The sequence below is a fragment of the Nannobrachium achirus genome (assembly GCF_963921795.1).
Source record: "Nannobrachium achirus genome assembly, chromosome: 3".
NCBI lineage: Eukaryota > Metazoa > Chordata > Actinopteri > Myctophiformes > Myctophidae > Nannobrachium > Nannobrachium achirus.
The window spans coordinates 3,887,866-3,906,888 of NC_137812.1; the positions used below are offsets into that span (position 1 = coordinate 3,887,866).

The 19,023-nt window shown below is 43.3% G+C and overlaps 1 long non-coding RNA gene across 1 annotated transcript; it reads right to left on the minus strand.

Annotated features, from left to right (window-relative positions):
- Positions 1-2,383: 2,383 nt before the first annotated feature.
- Positions 2,384-15,789, minus strand: LOC308281312. The gene is made up of 4 exons (XR_013961836.1): positions 15,573-15,789; positions 15,059-15,198; positions 4,338-4,469; positions 2,384-2,802 (listed from the first exon to the last, which is right to left on the minus strand). It is a non-coding gene; the product is annotated as an uncharacterized lncRNA (long non-coding RNA).
- Positions 15,790-19,023: the final 3,234 nt, after the last annotated feature.

The following is a 19,023-nucleotide window of genomic DNA, read 5'->3' on the forward strand; positions in this document are numbered from 1 at the left end:
TGAACTTCCAAAAATCTACCTAGTGCATATTAAATCCTGAGCAATTTAATTCACCTTCATTTATCTTACACCTCTGACACATTGCAGAAATCATTCCATCGATTTTGCCTAAGTGGATAAAAATAAGTCCTGTGAAAGATGGAATTTAATTTAATTGCATTTGTCTAGGCTTTGTGGAGAACGACTGAGCTCTTTCTAAGACGTTTCGCCAATCAACGTCATCCCAGGTACATTCTAAATCAGCATATACATTTGATTTAACTATCATCGTCAATATTTAATATCAATGGTCTTTTGTCAGGTGTCTGCTCCGAAAAATAAATAAATAAATAACTCAGCCTTATTTCACATTACCAAATGTGACCAGACATTCAAGGTAAAAAATACAATACACAATAAAATAGCCCTTCAGAATGAGACAACAGGGAACAAGGAATCCTGACAAATTGTACTCTGAGAAAATCTTGTTTGACGGTGCTGGTGAGGAGTTTATAATACAATTTAGGAATGAAGCACTTTGGACACCCCTGACATACATATTCATTGCCTGCACGTGTAAAGACATTTTTCAAATATACGTCCTCAATCCCCCTGCCTACAAGACGCGTCCAGTTATTTATTTTCTTTTTTTGTGCAGGGCTTCCCTCCCTTCATTTCCTCCCTCCCCCCCACCCTCTGACGCGACCGCAGTTTTCCCGGTGAACCTAAGCGCAGCGGTGGGGGCGCGGGAGTGTGGGGAACACACACCACCGACTATTGCCGATGGAGAGGTTATATAGCTTTATGTAATGAGAGGCACTCTTGCCGATTTCGTAAGAGACTCATCGCCAATTGCAAGATATTTAAAAGTTATTTGGGGCCATAATGATAACCTCTTCTTCCCACAACTAGACTAAGGATTTATATTGTCTGTGTTATTGTTTACAACCACAATTAGTCACGTGTGGCAAGATCGCTGTTCTACTAGTTTTACCAGTAGGTTAGGCTTAGAAGCCTTTTCAGGAGTTAATTTAATGTTTTCCATTTAATGATTTCCTTTATCCTCATCTAATCTTGCGCTAATGCACGCAACTGTTTTCGCCAGGTTTTAAGGCCTAGTAGGCTTTTCAGAAGTTAATATTTTCCATTTAATGATTTCCTTTATCGTCATCTTGCGCTAATGCACGCAACTGTTTTTGCCAGGTTTTAAGGTTTTTTTGCAGCAGTAACTCCAACAAAGAGTTTTTTGAGTGACTGTTATGGATGGAGAGTGTGGAATCATCATTTAGCAAGAGAATCTGAGGCAAACATGATGGAACCTCAACCTAAAACAACTCCCAGAACATGTGCATGTATATGTGCGTACGGTTCTCAATGGGCACAAAGTGCATGAAGGGTTTGGTACCATTTGAAGTTGTTAACATTTTTCTATAGAATGTGTGTAACAATTTATAGTGAATCATCTGATGATTATAATTGTGGGATGTTATAGCAATGTTGTTCTACACTCTCCTCCAATCTACATGTCCATGGTCGTTTTAATCTATATTTCAAATTGTTGTAATTCCCATGAAGTATTCAATACTTTTTGTAGTTCTCCGTAAACATGACAGACAAACCCATTGGTGGTGTTGGAAGTGACCATTTCAACTACTGGATGTTTAGGAAGGTTATTGTTCCAGGGCACTCCATATGTACGCATTGTGTAATTGTAAATAAAAGAAAAAGGAGCCAGGAAGATTAAACTTTGATTTGAGTTCTTGGAATGTCATGAATCCATCATTGCTCATCATGTCTGGGAGGGTGTTCTGTTAATGCCACACATTGCCATTGGTGAAATGTAATGGGTCTATGGCCTATAAGTAGCCGATTATTTCTGAATATTGGTGTATTCTTGTGCCATGGGTTCTCCCATTTAAATATATTCTTTGTATGTTTCCATATTTGGACAGCATGAGCAATAATAGGACCAAAACTCTCTGTTCTTCAGTCAGATTAGAGATTACTTCGTCTCCAAACCATTGCTGTAAAGGACAAAGTATAAAGGATATACAGTACAGTATACAGTATACTCAAAATTAGGTCAATATTTTCCTCCACACTCTTTACTATGTTCTAATATAGATGTTCTTATTCTTGGTTTCTTTTTGTTCCAAATTAATTTCGATACACATTTCTTTACCTTATCCCAAAAACCATGGGGGGTTCTCACATTAAATCTAAGGTATGTATTCATCCTTACAATTGAGACCTGGCTTGCCGGTGAACGGTTTAGCTTGCCCCATTTGTCATAATCCTCCTTTATTGCATCATGAAGTCTGTTATAGTTTCTTGTTATTGTTTCTAAATTTGCCTGTATATCAATGCCCAAATATCTAAAATATGGCACTAGGGATTGTAGTGTCTATCATTACCTTATTCAGCAATTATTTGGCAGGTTAAATTTAGATGATAATTGTTGAAAGTTTGAAAGTATGCCGTTTGCTCCGTACTCGTCTGCTTGTACTGTATATGTTTATCGTAGGCTACATTACAGAGTGTAATGGCCCAGTGCTGCCTGGCCGGTGTAAAAATAAATAAATGTGTCTGTGCCACCGTGCCCCGGATCCTGCAACTTTTACTGTGTTTTCTGTCCCTCTCCTTCCCCAGCAACCTGGATGGGGGACTCTGTGCTCCCCTCTTCTGCATCTGCTGGTGGCTGGATTGGTTCTCCCGTCTGCTTCTCTCCTCCCACAACCACCTCGTCTAATGGCTGTTCTGGCTGATCACCAGACGTCCCACCAGAACCTCGAACTCACCGTGTACCCTCCTGGTTGTTTATCTCTGGCACAGGGAGAGAAAAGGGTTGAGAGTCTGTTGTAATGCAAAGTCACATCCAGCCCTCACCTCTGGCCCTCTCTTTACAAACACTAACTGATATAAGACTTCTGTGATCGTATAGGGGCCCTAGACACCCTGGGCTCTATTTTGATTGTCTTAAGTACCAGCTCAAGGTAGCTGACAGAGTACAGCATCTTGCAATGGGCCTGGAGCCAGTTGCATCACCAGAACATAAGTTCTGTCCTAAGTTAGGGAGTAAAGTCCTCACTAGAGGCTTAGTAACTAGTAACTACTAGTTAGTTTGTAACTAAGTCAGTTTGTAACTAAGTCAGTTACTAACGTGTGTTGCACCATGACTGCTTAAGGCATAATGAAACTAGTGAAGCATAAACTGTTCTTAAAATAATGTGTAGTCGCATAAAATGACGTCATAGCTCCCGAATACAATGAAAACAAACTGTTTCTAGTAAAGGAAGTAAAGCTTGTAACGTATTTTGTCAACAGAGAGCTCCGTCTATCCACTGGCATGTACACAAAGTAATTTATACGCGTGCATACGGCGAGTGCATCGATGCACACTGCCCTGCATACGGATTGAAACACAAATTATATTGCCCCCCCCCCATACATTTTGCCCTGTTGTGAAGTAACGCAGGGCAACACATATTTGGACTCAGGGAAAGAGCACCGTTCAAGTCGCTGTTGTGCTGTATGTCTGCCGTGGCTAACACGTTAGTAGTTATAGGTGTAGTTGCTCTACTCCCATAGAGATAGGTTACTTAGTAAGGACTTAGTGCTGCCCAAAGGCTGGTGTAAATATTTAGTAGTTACTTAGAGATACGTTAGAACAAATTTGTGTGGTGCAACAGCTGACTTTTTAGTAATGCGTATGTCTTGACTTAGAAGCCATTTACGTTACAACTAGGCTAAGTTTTAACTTAGTGTGAGGTGGTGCAACCCCGTCCTGGTGTACAAGATACATTAGTAACGTCAAAGAGAGCACTGTCTGCGATCTTGACATTTTGTACTTTTATATGTTTTTTGGCTTGAAGCGAGCCCACGATTGTTTCGAAGGAACAATATTTTCTAGTTTTTCCTATTTAGTGGTTGGAGACAGTATGGACAGGCCTTAAAGTTAAGGCATAAGAGCTGGTACTTACGACAATCAAAATACAGCCCCCTGTTACCTAGTCTTAGCAGACATATACAATCAAAGGATCAGACCCTTCCTCTACTGTAACTCGCTCCTAACTGGCCTCCTGGCATGTGCACCTGAGCCCCTCCAAATTATCCAGAATGCCACAGCACGCTTGGTCTTCAACCAGACAACGTTTTCACATTTCCCCCCCTCTCCGCTTCCATTGGCTCCCAGTTAGTGTCCATGCAGAGTTGGCCAACAAAGCAACCTCCCACTCACTCAATCAGCCAACTTGTCCAGAACATTCCCTAAAACAACCCTGGTCCCACTAGGCTGTAGCCCCGTAACGTTCATCTTTACAGTTTGCAGCTGCAATGTTTCCATCAACAGTAATAATTACCTCCAATGTTCCTTTTTTGTTTGAACAAGAAGTAGGTGGCGAGGAGGCAGAGGCAGAGGAAGAGGAAGAGGACAACCCCGATCACCCAAGGAATTGCTGGGTGAATGTTCCAATCAGCTCCAGGTTGAGGATCTGGATCAGTGGTAGAAATGAGAATAGGTACTTAGACAAGACAGGCCACCACACATCATTATTTTGTAGTTGTAAGCTCCATTTCCACTGCGAGGCGGAACCAGAACTTTCCAGAACCTGAACCTATTTTTTTGGTTCTAGGTTTGTTTCTACTGCGCACGACCCGGTTTCAGACAAGGTTCCTGGAACCTTTTTTACGTCCTGCTCCTGAGGTAGAACTAAACTCGAGGTAACCTATGGGCGGGGCCAGCAGTGCTCCTGCGATTTCCGTGAAATTTTGCTCGCACATTCCCACTAGGTGGAGACCTGTGCTCAGAAGAGCACTGCTTCTAGTTTAAAATATATTTCTTTTTGAATTCAGGACATTTCTTAGATTTTTGTATTTATTTATGACATTTTCTCTATTTTCAAATGTATGAAAATCTAAATATTATATTTATCCGCAAATCGCGACCCATAGAAATTGGTCCGTGACCCAAGCATGGGTCCCAACTGATTGGGAATCACTGTTTTACACCACTAACGCAAACAAGCCTCTTGAGTCTTACCCCAATCCTTGGCTACGTGCATGTTGGACGCGGCGTGTTTCACCTCACAGCTGAATTTGGAAGAGTCACTTCTTAAAATCTCCACGTGCTTCTTATTCTGGTAAGTGCCATCGCCGTTGGGTCGAACATCTGTGGATTGTATGCCGTCCATTTCATCCAGCACCCGCCCATTTCTCTTGATGTCCAGCGTAACGCCGTCTTTGGGGTAGAAGCCTGTTGCCAGGCAGTGTAAAATGATGGTGGTCGGATTCTTGCTCTCCTTGGCATACACATGGACATCTGGTGGACCTGGGAAGCAATGAGGACAACTTTGAGTTTGTAGAAGATGCATATGGGCATTGCAGGGAACTTAGCCAATGAAACATCAGGAATACTCTACTAAACAAACCAGGATTCCTATTCCACTCTCATCCAGAGCACATTGTGACCTTGTTTTAAGAATTGCTACAATAATAGAGCTCATTGTCTCCACCAGGCCGAAGGCATGGTTGGTTTTGAACAAAATGCCTCAAATCACGAACGCAGAGTGCAATTTTTGTGAAATTGCGCACACACATTCCCACTAGGCAGAGGGAGAAATGCCACATTTTTTCAAATCAACCTCATAGTGGCACTATAACAGGCCGATTCAAGTTTTTACCTATAACTCCACCGATCAGTGTCAAATTTGTACGCGCCCTCCCTAGAGCATAAATGGGCAACTGGCGGCCCGGGGGCCACATGCAGCCCCCACCTTCACTTAATGCGCCCTGCAGGTTATGATCGGAATACTGAATGATATATTATTGATTTCAGCTGTTACAATTCTAAACATGTCTATGTATATGCAATGTGACCCTCTAGAGTGAGTGTGAAAATATAGTGGCTCTCTCCATCATCATAGTTGCCCTCCCCTCCCCTAGAGGCAAAGGAAAACCCTTTTCCCTGCATTTTCACCTTAGCCTTTTATAGCACCACCAGGAGGCAGACTTAAGTAAAACACATTTTTGGATATCCTTCAGATATTATCCAAACATCACACAAATCAGTACACGGTATCTCTACAGTCATGTGATCAAGACGGATCTGTCCGGTATTGCATATTCCATCTGGATTGGCTAAGATTGGCCTCCAAACTTTGCAGGATTGTTCCATTTTGAACAAATTGCCTCAAATCATGAACGCAGCTTGCGCTTTCTGTGTTTACTGTACATTGCGTCAAACGCGTCAACGGGCACACAGAGACATCAAAGAGTTTGGCGTGTTGACACTTCGTGGACCTCTAATGAGTTAAACAGAACTTTAATTATGTCCCAGCATTTTTCTGAAACCTTTAAAATGGCAATGCTGTTTAACTGAAGCATACAATTCCAATTCCATTTACAATTACTGCATTGCTGTCAATGCAATTGCAAGGATTGGGAGAAAAGCAGCACCTATTCTGTACCCATCTGATAGGGTTGGGATCCATTTGGTTTGAACCGATTCCGATTTTTTTTTCCGGTTCCCCCATATCGGTTCCGGGTAGAACCGGTTCCTATATATAACGGTTCCGGAAGTTCTCATATACTGTGTGTGTGTGTGTGTGTGTGTGTGTGTGTGTGTGTGTGTGTGTGTGTGTGTATATATATATATATATATATATATATATATATATATATATATATATATATAGAGAGAGAGAGAGATAGATAGATAGATAGATAGATAGATAGATAGATAGATAGATAGATAGATAGATAGATAGATAGACAGGGTGCCATGACCATATAATGTGGTCACTATCATCAGCCAGTTCCTTACATCCAGTCGGCAGCAGAAGCGTCTGTCCAACCTTAGCGATCACTTCCTTGATGTCACCACCTTCACATGTCAGCACTGGTGCAACAAAGATAGAAAAACAGACAGACAAGTATTAGTCATATATATGTAAACAATTACTAGAATAATTCATAATGAATCATTTTATGAAAAAATATTTATATTCTCTCTCATCTGTCACACAACAAAAAATATTACCCCCGTTATAGAAAAAACGATGGATAGGTGCATGTTTCACTTAAGATGAAACATAAAAAATAACAATTGCAAGCAGCAATCGCTTTCTCTCTCTGAGTTTCCTGAGATACTTATTTTTGACTCTGGATGGCGATGGCTAGATGATATCCAGCAGGTCACCTACTGTAGGAAAGTTGATGATCAACATTTCAAGAATCTGTATAATGGAAGTGAATGGGGCAAGCGGTGAGGAAAATCACACTCGTGTGAACTGAGCGGTGGTGTGTGTGTGTGTGTGTGTGTGTGTGTGTGTGTGTGTGTGTGTGTGTGTGTGTGTGTGTGTGTGTGTGTGTGTGTGCAACAGCGCCCCTCCCTTAACATGTGTGGTCAGAAAAGGTTACTGCAGGCTACGGACACGGAGACAGACAGACATACATACCCAGAGCAGAGCGTTGTGACCACCGCTCAAAAAGCCACTAGGTGTCAGTGTTCTCTAGATTATCTGGATCACCAACTTTTTCCAAGTAAGAGAACAGCCAACACTCAATCCATCCATCTACTGGGGTTTTAAAATCTCTCCTCAAGGCACATTTCTTTGTCATCTTTGTCTTTTACCACGTTTCATATGTTTTTCTTTTCTTTTCGCTCTGTCATGTAATTGTTGAACAGGCCTGTTTTTGTTGAGACAACACTTTGTTCAATTTGGATTGTTGTAAATGTGCTAGATTTGATTTGAAGTGTACAATGTACATATATAGCTCTCCATTTTTGTGTGTGTGCAACCACACTAATATAATCCCTTTTATGCCCATCAATATTAAGCCCATATGTGGGAATGCCAAAAAATGCTGATCTAAGCTCACAATACATCACAAGGCATCACAACGTATCACAACACATCACAACGTGACACGTTGTTAGCTTGTCCTATGCCTTTCTCATCTCTTCCAAACTTCCTTTTCAGTCCAAGAATGTGTTGCTTAGCAACACAGTTGATTGGAGGAGAGACTTCTTTCTTTTCATCAAAACCAGGCTTGTCCTGATTGTCTAGCAAATTCTTTAGTTTGTGAGATCCCAATTACAGTGGCAGCGGACAGCGGTGTTGCCAGTCAAACGCAAAACAAAACAACCTCCGTTTCCTTGGCTCCTTCCATCACCTCTCATGAACAGAAGGCTAAAACACATCTGGCCAACATGCTTGACATGTGAACGACGCTCCCCGGTTGAACCAGATATGGAGTTGGAACAACTGAAGTTCAGGAGAGAGAGAAACACACCTTGACTCCTCCCCCCGTCTCCACCTACCTGCTCTCACGCTACCTACCTGGCCCTTAGCTCCGCCCCCAAGTCATCTACCTGGCTCTATTTATCCTCACTCTGTCCCTTTATGCCCATGGAGATGGGCATCTACATCTGATTCCCAGATGATGCCCCGTTAGGGCAACCACACAAATAGAATCCCTTTTATGCCCATTAATATTAAAGGGATGTTTCACTTTCAAAAAAACTTTTTGTAATTTTATTGTCTAATCAGGCTTTTGGAATTTCTTCATTCAGTATTTAGATATTTGATATTAATTTTACCCCTTCCAGGACCTTCCTATACAAACCCATTATAACTTCAAACTTCATTTTAACCATGATAGATTCAATGAAAACAACTGTCCTTTTTTCTGGTGACTCCTGACACCTGGGTTTGATGCTTGGGGATCCCCATATATGAGCATAAGTGGGTACCCTAACAGGGCATCATCTGGCAATGTCCATACTGTATATGGACATTTTGTTTATTTTATCCTTTATAATATATATCCATACACAATATGGATGAAAGGGACATCAAGCCAGAGCGTGATGTCCTTGTACGGGGCGGTTACAAGAAAGACAAAAAAAAAAGAGACGGATTCACAAGACTAAGAAAGACAAAAAAAGAGAAGAATAAAAAAGAAAAAAAAGGAAGGAGGATAAAGATACCAAAAGGGGAGAGAAGAAAGGATGGATGAGGTACAATGAGCGGTATCCTCCTCCGATCTGATACGGGGCGGCTGGACTTAGATCACCTATGAAAGACCACCTGGAGAAAAGAAAATGTAACAAGGAGGTGGCAACGGGGCGGCCAGATAAAGTTATTAGCCCTGGATCCGACGCACAGGATTCCAGAAGTGTAGCGCTTATTCGCTCTTGTATCAAACCGGTACTCGAAACGTTCTTAGAATTTAACATATTTTTTAAAGTAAATATGGGGGCGGCTGTGTTAAGAACGTTTCGTTTTCAAGCTCAACGTTGGGCATTTGGACCTATACATGGAGAAATGGAGCGAACCTGTTTGGCCTAAACATGGAGATGTGGAGAACACTATATGGAGATTATCTCCATATATAGTGTTCTCCACATCTAAAGTCCAGACTACCGTCATAGACAGTAGCCATTGTTAGGCCGGAGTCAATGGCTGTCTGTCTGACTGTCCGTACAGGAAGTGATGTCACATGACATACTTTTTATGGACATTACGGGCATGTTCTCCCCGTGTCTCCTAGGGTTGATACCCTCACAAAAACATGAACAAACTCCCCCCAGAATGACAACAACTAGAATCGTCAGAGAAATGCTGTGGTTGGCCAGATGGCCAAGAATTGGCACGACCTCGCCCTTTAGGGCGAGGTCGCATGTCACCCTGAGGTCGCAACTCACCCTGAGGTGTCTTACTAGTATAATATAATCTTTTATATCTGCTAAGTAACTAGTAACTCAAGATGTAGTGGAGTAGAAGTAAAAGTACTGAAAACTCGAATTACTCAAGTAAAGTACAGATACCTCAAAACAGTACTCAAGTAAATCTACTTAGTTACTTTACAACACTGACTGTGACTGATCTATTGACTACTATTACTACTACAACCACACACGCACGCACGCGCGCGCGCGCGCGCGCGCACACACACACACACACACACACACACACACACACACACACACACACACACACACACACACACACACACTCACAACCCAGTAGACTTAATTGTATTTGACCATATTTGATGTCTTTCATTTTATTATTCTTACTTTAAAGGACAAGGACTTTGTTTTTTTACGCTTCTTTTCATATTTTAGATAGTCATTAGAGAAAAAAAAAGAGTGTTAAAATGTTTTCATTTACTTCTTTCTATCATTTTAGTGATTTTAATGATTTTGATTTGCATGCCATGCAAGTGGCTAAATATGTCTTTTAGACACAATAAGCCCATTCCCAAGATGCACCGCAAATCTTTCATGAGCGGATGTTGACTTATGGGGGCTGATGTAAATAGCAGCAAATAAATTGCCGGCTTATTGTGTCTAAAAAGACATATTTAGCCACTTGTACGCATGCCCCCAACCACTGAAATCAAAATATTAAAATCGCTAAAACAATAGAAAACATTTAAATGAAAACATTTTAACACTCATCTTTTCTTTTCTCTAATTACAATTTAAAATATGAACCCTTGTTGTAAAAAACTAAATTCGGGCGCCAGCTGGCCTGGTGGTCAAGGCACATCCCACAGGCTGTGATGGCTGCTGGTGTCGCCGGTTCGATTCCCGATCCGGACGGCCTTTGCCGCATGTCGTTCCCATAACTCTCCCCATTTCCTGTCAGTCTACTATCCTATCAAATAGAGGCATAAAAAAGCCCCAAAACAAATCTTAAAAGAAAAACTGAAATTGTCCTTTAATGTTGACTTTAACATCAACTTCAGCTACGGCACTTTGGTTGCACGACATGCATGGTGGTTTGACCTCATTGCTATCTCTCTCTCTCTTTCCCCACCCACCTCAGTCTCTCTAGTTCTCTGTCTTTCTAACTGTTTTCTCCTCCTCAGTCACAACTGCAGTCATCTCTCCACTCGTCTCTCTGTCACCTTATCCTTGCTGTCTGCGTATAGCGGCCTCCATTACCTCAAGTCAACAATCAAGCCGTCAGGTGAGGCTGGTGAGCTGGTGAACTGTAGATCTGCTATTTTCAGCGCGCAACATTGTCGATAATTTGTCTTCCCGCTTCTTTTCACCGCCTCCTTCCATTTGCCGCTCAAACGTCTGACTCAGTGGTTCTCAACCTTTTCAGGCCGGGACCCCCAAAATAATCATATTTTAACTGGAACACCACCCCCCCCCCCCCCCTGACGAGCACTGAGAGTTGACACATTACATTTTGTATAACACGGTTCTATTGTGAAAATAACAGATCTACATGCTCACGACGCCTCGTGTTGCGAGGTGTTGTGAGCATGTAGATCTGCTATTTTCACAATTTCTGCCTCTAATATTTGACAATTTGGCCAATGTTTAATTTGTCACCGGCTTAGAGGCATTAAAAAGTCCTTAAATTGTCACGTTAGAAATATCTATACACTTAAACTTTGTTGGTTTGTTTACTGTTGAGTGAGAGAAACAATGTTGCACATTAAGTTAATCATCTGGGGACAGCCCAAATAATCTGGGGACCACCCTGGGGGTCCCGACCCACAGGTTGAGAACCACTAATCAAACTCTCTGTCTATTTTCTCTCCTGTGTGCGTTTTCCCTCTCCCATCATTTTACAAACTCCCACCAAAGCACAAGGTTTCTTGTCATGAAGAATGTCCCTTTGTGTCTTTGTCTCTCAGTCAGGGTTATAATAGTTTTGGATTTTTCCATTAGTTTTTATTTTTATTAGTTTTGAGGTTTTGTTTTCAATTACAGTTTAGTTTTAATTCGTTTTTAAAGTGAGGTTGCTAGTTTCGTTTAGTTTTTATTTTTTGAAAATGCTTAGTTTTAGTTTAGTTTTTATTAGTTTTAGTGTTAGTTTTAGTCTTTTACGTAATATGGGGCAAATGTCCCGATACCTCTTTTTTGCTGACCAAGTACAATTACGACTTGAGTACTTAATTTAAGTACTTGCCGATACCGAATACCGATACTGTAAGTTAAGTTTCTGTGTGCTTAAATAGTGTGTGGCGCTCCAAAATAAAATGCTTGAAATAATTATGTTGTCATGCCTAGAGTGAGAGAAGGTGAAAATACTGTTCATTAGTTGAACTAACACACACAAAACTGTGACTTAGGACTTTTGATATGTTGTTACCAACATATTTATGAAACAAAATGGTATCTGGCACTGCCGTGAGCAATATCGGACGAGTGCGAGTACAGCATAATAGGCCGGTATCGGGACGAGTACCGATACTGCGAGTACCGATAGTTCACACCTCGTCGCGCTGCGACACGTTGTGAGCTTGGAGGTCTGCCATTTTCAATATTTTCACCAAAAGGCCCTTTTAGAAATGTCAGCCCCTGCCTCTCTGACCTTCTCTGCACGTCCCTGGTGTGATGTTTTTAATTCTCTTTCCCCTTTCCTTTCTAGAGTGACTACCACACTCAACCTGCTTACGGGCGCACTCATGGTGACGCTCCTGGTTCCTGGTGCATCTAACAACAAACACGATGAATCCCTGGCCCATGCTTCAGATGATCGTAATGCATCCAGCACATCTAATCTATCTATAAATGCGAGAAGTCTCTGCGTGTGTGTTTGTAATCCGCGTATCTCGAGAACCGTTCGTCCCACCGGCTTCAGATTCGGCACGCGCGTTCCCCGCTGCGGCACGGAGTGCAGTGCCGGGCCTCGACCCGACCCGACGCGCGGTTTTCCCTAACCGGCGCGAAACGTTCGGAATCTCCTTATGCGGATATCGGCGCAAAATCGGCGCAAGCGCTGACTCATTGTGACATCACTGCAGTGCCGGGCGCAAGCGCTGAGTCATTGTGACATCACTGCAGGCAGATACAGGGGCCTAGCCTCGACCCGACAGACTGAGATCTCCATATATGGGCATATAGGCAGATACAGAGATCTCCATATATGGGCAATACAGGGGCCTTGCCTCGACCCGACAGATATCTCCGTATATGGGCATGAAAGGGACACAGACAGATATATGGGCATAAAAGGGACACAGACTGAGATCTCCATGACAGATATCTCCGTATATGGGCGCCTTGACCCGACAGATATCTCCGTATATGGGCATAAAAGGGACACAGACAGATATATGGGCATAAAAGGGACACAGACTGAGATCTCCATGACAGATATCTCCGTATATGGGCATAAAAGGGACACAGACTGATACAGAGAATGGGCATATGGGCAGATACAGAGATCTCCATATATGGGCATATGGGCATAAAATGGACGCAGATATATGGGCATAAAAGGGACACAGACTGAGATCTCCATATATGGGCATATGGGCAGATACAGAGATCTCCATATATGGGCATATGGGCATAAAAGATGGACACAGATAGAGTATATGGGCATAAAAGGGACACAGACAGATACAGAGATCTCCATATAATGGGGTTTGCATTAAAGGGTGGGGCATTCATTCCCTATTTACATCGTTCCCGAGTTGGCCAGGTCGCAAACTCCATATATGGGCATAAATGGGCACAGGCAAACAGATGGTCAAACCAGGTCCTACAGAGATCTCCATATATGGGCAGAAAATGGACGTAGACAGACATATCTCTCCATATATGGGCATAAATGGACAAACGCAAACAGATGGTCAAAACGGATCCTATGACAACAGGTATAATGGGGTTTGCATTAAAGGGCGGGGCATTCATTCCCTATTTACATTGTTCCCGAGTTGGCCAGGTCGCCGACTAGACGCTCGGCCGCCCGAAGGGCGGCCGAGCTTCTAGTACAACTAATGAGACCACCACACAAAAGAGAACAACCCCTACATCTCCGCCCGCACCGACGTCGCCAAACTCCACCGGCTTGCCTTCTACTCCGCGTCCCACGAAGGCATCGCCTTCATCTCCACCCTCACCAGCCATCTCCACCGGCCGGAGGCCTGCTATTACCACTCGGTCATCCACTAAAACCTCATCTCCGACGGACCTCCGCTAAGGACGAGGCAAATAAAACCAAAAAGACGGCGATAATCGTCATACTGGTGGTCATCATCATGGTCGCGCTGACCGTGCTGTGCGTTCACAAGGCGGTCAACGACCGCCGCGCCGGCCGGGAGAGCACCGTGCTCCGGCTCCTACGGGTCGCCGGGGAAGGAGCGAGGGCCGCGGTCGGGGGCCTGGAGGAACGCCTCGGCCTCCGCCTCTGCCCCGGAGGGGGGGAGGGGGAGGAGGAAGAGGAGGATGAGGAGGAGGAAGAAGGGGAAGACGGGGATGACAAAGGGGAGCAGAAAGACGCGGAGGCCGGGTTGGGAGGCGAGAGCGGCGGAAGGCTGCAGGAAGAGTCACCAACGTCATTTGCTCTACCCCACAATCCTTGCCCGGCAGATACATCGCACTGGTGGCAAATTCACAACGGACGTTCGCTGGGACGTTCATTGAATAACATTAGAATCTATGAGAGCCGGCTGGACAGCTCAATCAACAAAAAAGGATTCTGAACGATAGAGATCTTTATAAAATACTCGGCTCAGGAATACCAGTAAGACTCCCTAATCGGGAGATAAGCGACCGTCAGGTCGCAGCGTGATGCAAAATGTGTAGGAGCAGTGTCCAAAAATGTGTTTGAAAAAATCAGCCTGATGGTGGCGCTATATGGGACAGATCCATGTTGATGAGATGAGTGTAGATTTACTGTGTACCGATTTGCGTGATTTTAGGGCAAAATCTGTAGGAGCAGTGTCCAAAAATGTGTTTGAAAGAATCGGCCTGATGGTGGCGCTATATGGGACAGAACCATGTTGATGATATGAGTGTAGAGCAAGTGTGTACCGATTTGAGTGATTTTAGGGCAGTATCCGAAAATGTGTTTTGCAAGAATCGGCCTAATGGTGGCGCTAGAAGAGGGCCATGTGAGAATTGATGGAGGTTGTGGTTTGGCAGGCAAGGAGTGTGTGTGCAAAATTTGGCATGGATCGGGGCAACGGTTGCGGAGATATGAGCAGGGCAAAAGTGTAATGTGTGACAGACAGACTGACGGACTGACGGACTGACCTGATGGTCGCGACTAACACTATGTATCTCCTTTTCATAAAACTGAACCTGTATGAAAGTACTCACCCAAGATTGTGACGTTGAACCTGTGGTATGAGCCAGTTGTTTTCCAGACTTGTCCACAGTAAAGCCCAGTGTCATTCAGGCTGAGGTCTGTGATGGTGAGAGATCCACTCACTGGGTCGAGATGGATTCTTTCTCTGAGCCTGTGAATTCATTGGCTGATTTATTATTTGCATTTTAAGCTAATTATTCAGATAGGACAGGGAGACAGGAAACTTGGGAGAAAGAGAGAGGGGGAATAACATACAGTAAAGTGGCTCAAATTGGATTCAAAACCAGGATCAATTCATGGGTTTCCAATGTGGTCCTACACAGCCATGTTGAGGACCAACATGTGTTTCAATTTGTCTGATTGTCATAGAGCTAATGTTCTGTCAATCAGAACACCTGTGTTGACAGCGCAACTAGCGGCCAATCATAGGAAGTTTTAGTTCCGTACTGGAATCATTTTAAATCGGCGGAACTATGCCCCTGTTGGAAACCCATGAATTGCAAGAAGTGTACTGCATGCTCTTACTTGCAGATCCGTGATGGTGTCCCTTGGGATTCATTTAGTAATTGGCCAGGGGTGTTGCTCGTCAAAACATAGTTGTCTGGGAGAGTTGACCAGAAGAACTGATCACGAGCGCCAGTCGGTCCATTGCGTCCCGTCTGCAGAATGATGCTCCGGCCAACCACACCTCTGACTTGTTCAATTTCAACTTTGTCACATTGTGTCTGACTCTGCACAGATGGAACTGTAAAGAACAAATACAGACAGACAGACAGACAGACAGACAGACAGACAGACATATTTTCATGAGCTGTATGCCATAAGAAAATGTGTGTGTGTGTGTGTGTGTGTGTGTGTGTGTGTGTGTGTGTGTGTGTGTGTGTGTGTGTGTGTGTGTGTGTGTGTGTGTGTGTGTGTGTGTGTGTGATAGTTAACAGGTTTACATGGTTTTATTAGGTCTCTTTTGCATAGCTCAAATTACTCAAGGACCCCTAAATTAAACATTATGAAATAAATACATTTGACTGTGGACCTGTGCCAGGGACCCCCCCTGTACAAGATTTGTGTTGTTATAATTTTTCAAGACAAATTAAATTACTAACTATTTTCTAGATTTGAAAATGGCAGATCTACCGGTACACATTCACAACACATTAGTGATATGCTGTGAGCTTGTAGATCGGCTATTAGTATTTTCAAATAGCCAGTGTAATTCAGTAAAAATATACAAATACACGGACGATACCACCTTTCTTGGCCTCATCACAATGACAAATCAATATACAGACGAGAAGTGGAGAGAGTAGCAACATGGTGCTCTATCAAAAACCTCCTGCTCAACACATGATGCAAAACCACCGAAATAGCCATAGAGGATTTAACTGTCATGTTTGCAGGACTGCAAACATGACACTCAAATCTCCACTGACAATATCTGACCAACCCATTACCCTCACAGATTCCATTCCCAGCAATAAACTCAGGGAAGTCAGTCACATTACACAACCGGTTCCAAGCACTACAAGGTCTGCAAAATCAAGAAACCCCTAGATCAGTGGAGGATAAATGAGCTACCGGCCGGAGGCCTGCTATTACCACTCGGTCATCCCCTAAAACCTCATCTCCGACGGACCTCCGCTAAGGACGAGGCAAATAAAACCAAAAAGACGGCGATAATCGTCATACTGGTGGTCATCATCATGGCGCTAGATGATGCCATGATCACACAACTAAAGGCCTGTCCATACTTTGACCGAAACCGCCGTTTTCGGTCAAAAGGTCCTTTTCAACTATAAAATGTAATTCCTCGAAAGTTCTGGAATGCTTTTTCTCCGAACAATAGTTCTGAAATTTGTTGTTGTCACTCGCCGAAATCAGTTTCGGTGAAACGGCAAACGTGATTGGTCGGTTGGACCCCCCCCCCCCCAGCTACTGTACACTGGAAAGCCTGGTGACGCGAGGCTACTGTACATTGCTTTTGTTTTTGCTTTGCGACCCGCGAAAACTACTATAACTGTGTGTCGGTGCATGCTCAATGAGCGGCGCTACACGACGCAGAAGGTCGTCAAAACGACTGGCAGACATTCTCATTATTTCAAAATGTTTCTCCTCGTCCATGCCCCTCATCCCCTGAACGAGAGTCTGATACAGGCCATCCCGGGGCCTTGTATTAGCGGGCGGACATACCACCGACGGCTAGATGTGCTCGCCTCCTCCTCAGCCACACAAAGCAGGGCAAAATCCTCCTCCTCCTCTGCCTCCTCTAACATTTCCTCCTCGTCTTCCCCCTCCTAAATAACCTCCACAATACGTGCCACCGCTTCCAACTTCGTGCCAACCCTCCGAACAGGAGCGAAGTATGAACATCCGACGCTTTTTTTTCGGAAAAGATAAAAAATAAAAAAGTTTATTTTTCAACCGAAAAGTTCAGTTCTGTCGAAGTATGGAGAGGCCTTAAGGAAGACCAACTAAAGAGGTGGACAGAACTCTGCTCAACAGAGAGACCCCCCAACAGACAGCAGATATCCCACCAGTCACAAATCTGCTGGAGATAAACTATCACCAAACATGCTCTAACATGGAACCCGCAAGGCAAGAAGGCCTAGACCCACCTGGAGAAGAACAACAGAGCAGGAGATGAAGGTGCAAGGACTGTCATGGCAACAACTGGAGCGGAGGGCACGAGACCGAAGGGGATGGAGGAGTTTCATCGATGGCCTATGTTCCTAAGGGAATTTAAATCACTGTCTGGTATGGTTCAGCTGATCAACTTTCAAAATCCAAACTACAGCGTATTAATAAGGCAGCAACAATCCTTGGTTGTGACCTCTGGACTCTATATATACTTCCCAAACCATCACTCGTGCCAGTAAAATAATTAAGGAGCCTTCCCACCCAGCCCACCGTCTGTTCCAGCTTCTATCCTCAGGGAAACGCTATAGATAAATAATTTCTATTTGGGTTTTAGCTGGAGGCTGCCACCTTGTGGGGTCAAACGTGTCGGTCCAAAAACACAGATACTTATTACATCACAGAATCAACCCCTCTCCTAATTACCATTCACCCAACATACATGGGTGTGGCTAACTTCAGCTGGGTCACCACGACAACCACGCATACCAATGAACTGGTAGGCCTACCGACACATAGGGTCTACTGCGCTTATGGCAAGTTGGCAACGATGTTATGCATTGCCATTAGAATTTAAAAAAAAAAAGATTGAATTGAGATGGAGTGAAGACACATTTTTGAAGATCTGGCAACCCTTCATGGACCACTTCTTCAATAAAAGCATGCTGACCCACACATTGATTATTGAAAAAGTAAAAGATAAGATAATAAAGATTAATCTTTAAAAGATAAAAGGGAAGAAGAGAAAAAAAGGGACCAGTGTGTTATTTTTTATTCTTTTTTGTATCCCTTTGTTTCACTTTATCATTGAAGTAGCCTGCATCCATCATCATGTGTAACACGTTTAACATCACTGTTGATTAAGGAAACAGAGGGAATAACGTAAAACTAAACATTTTCTTTATAGCCAATCAGGATGAAATATGAAATAGGCCTATCTGACAGGCTTTTTGTCTATTTTAATTGTGGAGAAAACATCTCTCTCACAACATCCATGCACTAGCCTGCGTTTTGACTTAAAAGTTCCTTAAACTGCAATCTGCTCCATTCAAGACAGTTAGAGGTATTTTTTTTTTAACGTCCTTGTTGTAACTCAGACTTCCCTCACAACTCGTAAACAGACCACTTCCGGAAACTGGATTACGGAAGTTGGCTGTATCTTACCAGGCTACATGCTCCCTTGTGTTGTCATCTGTGATGCAGCTAATTTTACCTTGACCTATAAACCTATAAAAGTAAGACCAGAGAAACTACATTCTGGTAACCAAGGTTGGGTTTGCTGGGGGGATTGGGGGGGACTCTGGTCATTTCATGTTTTATCCCTGCTTGTTCAGACTGAATTAAT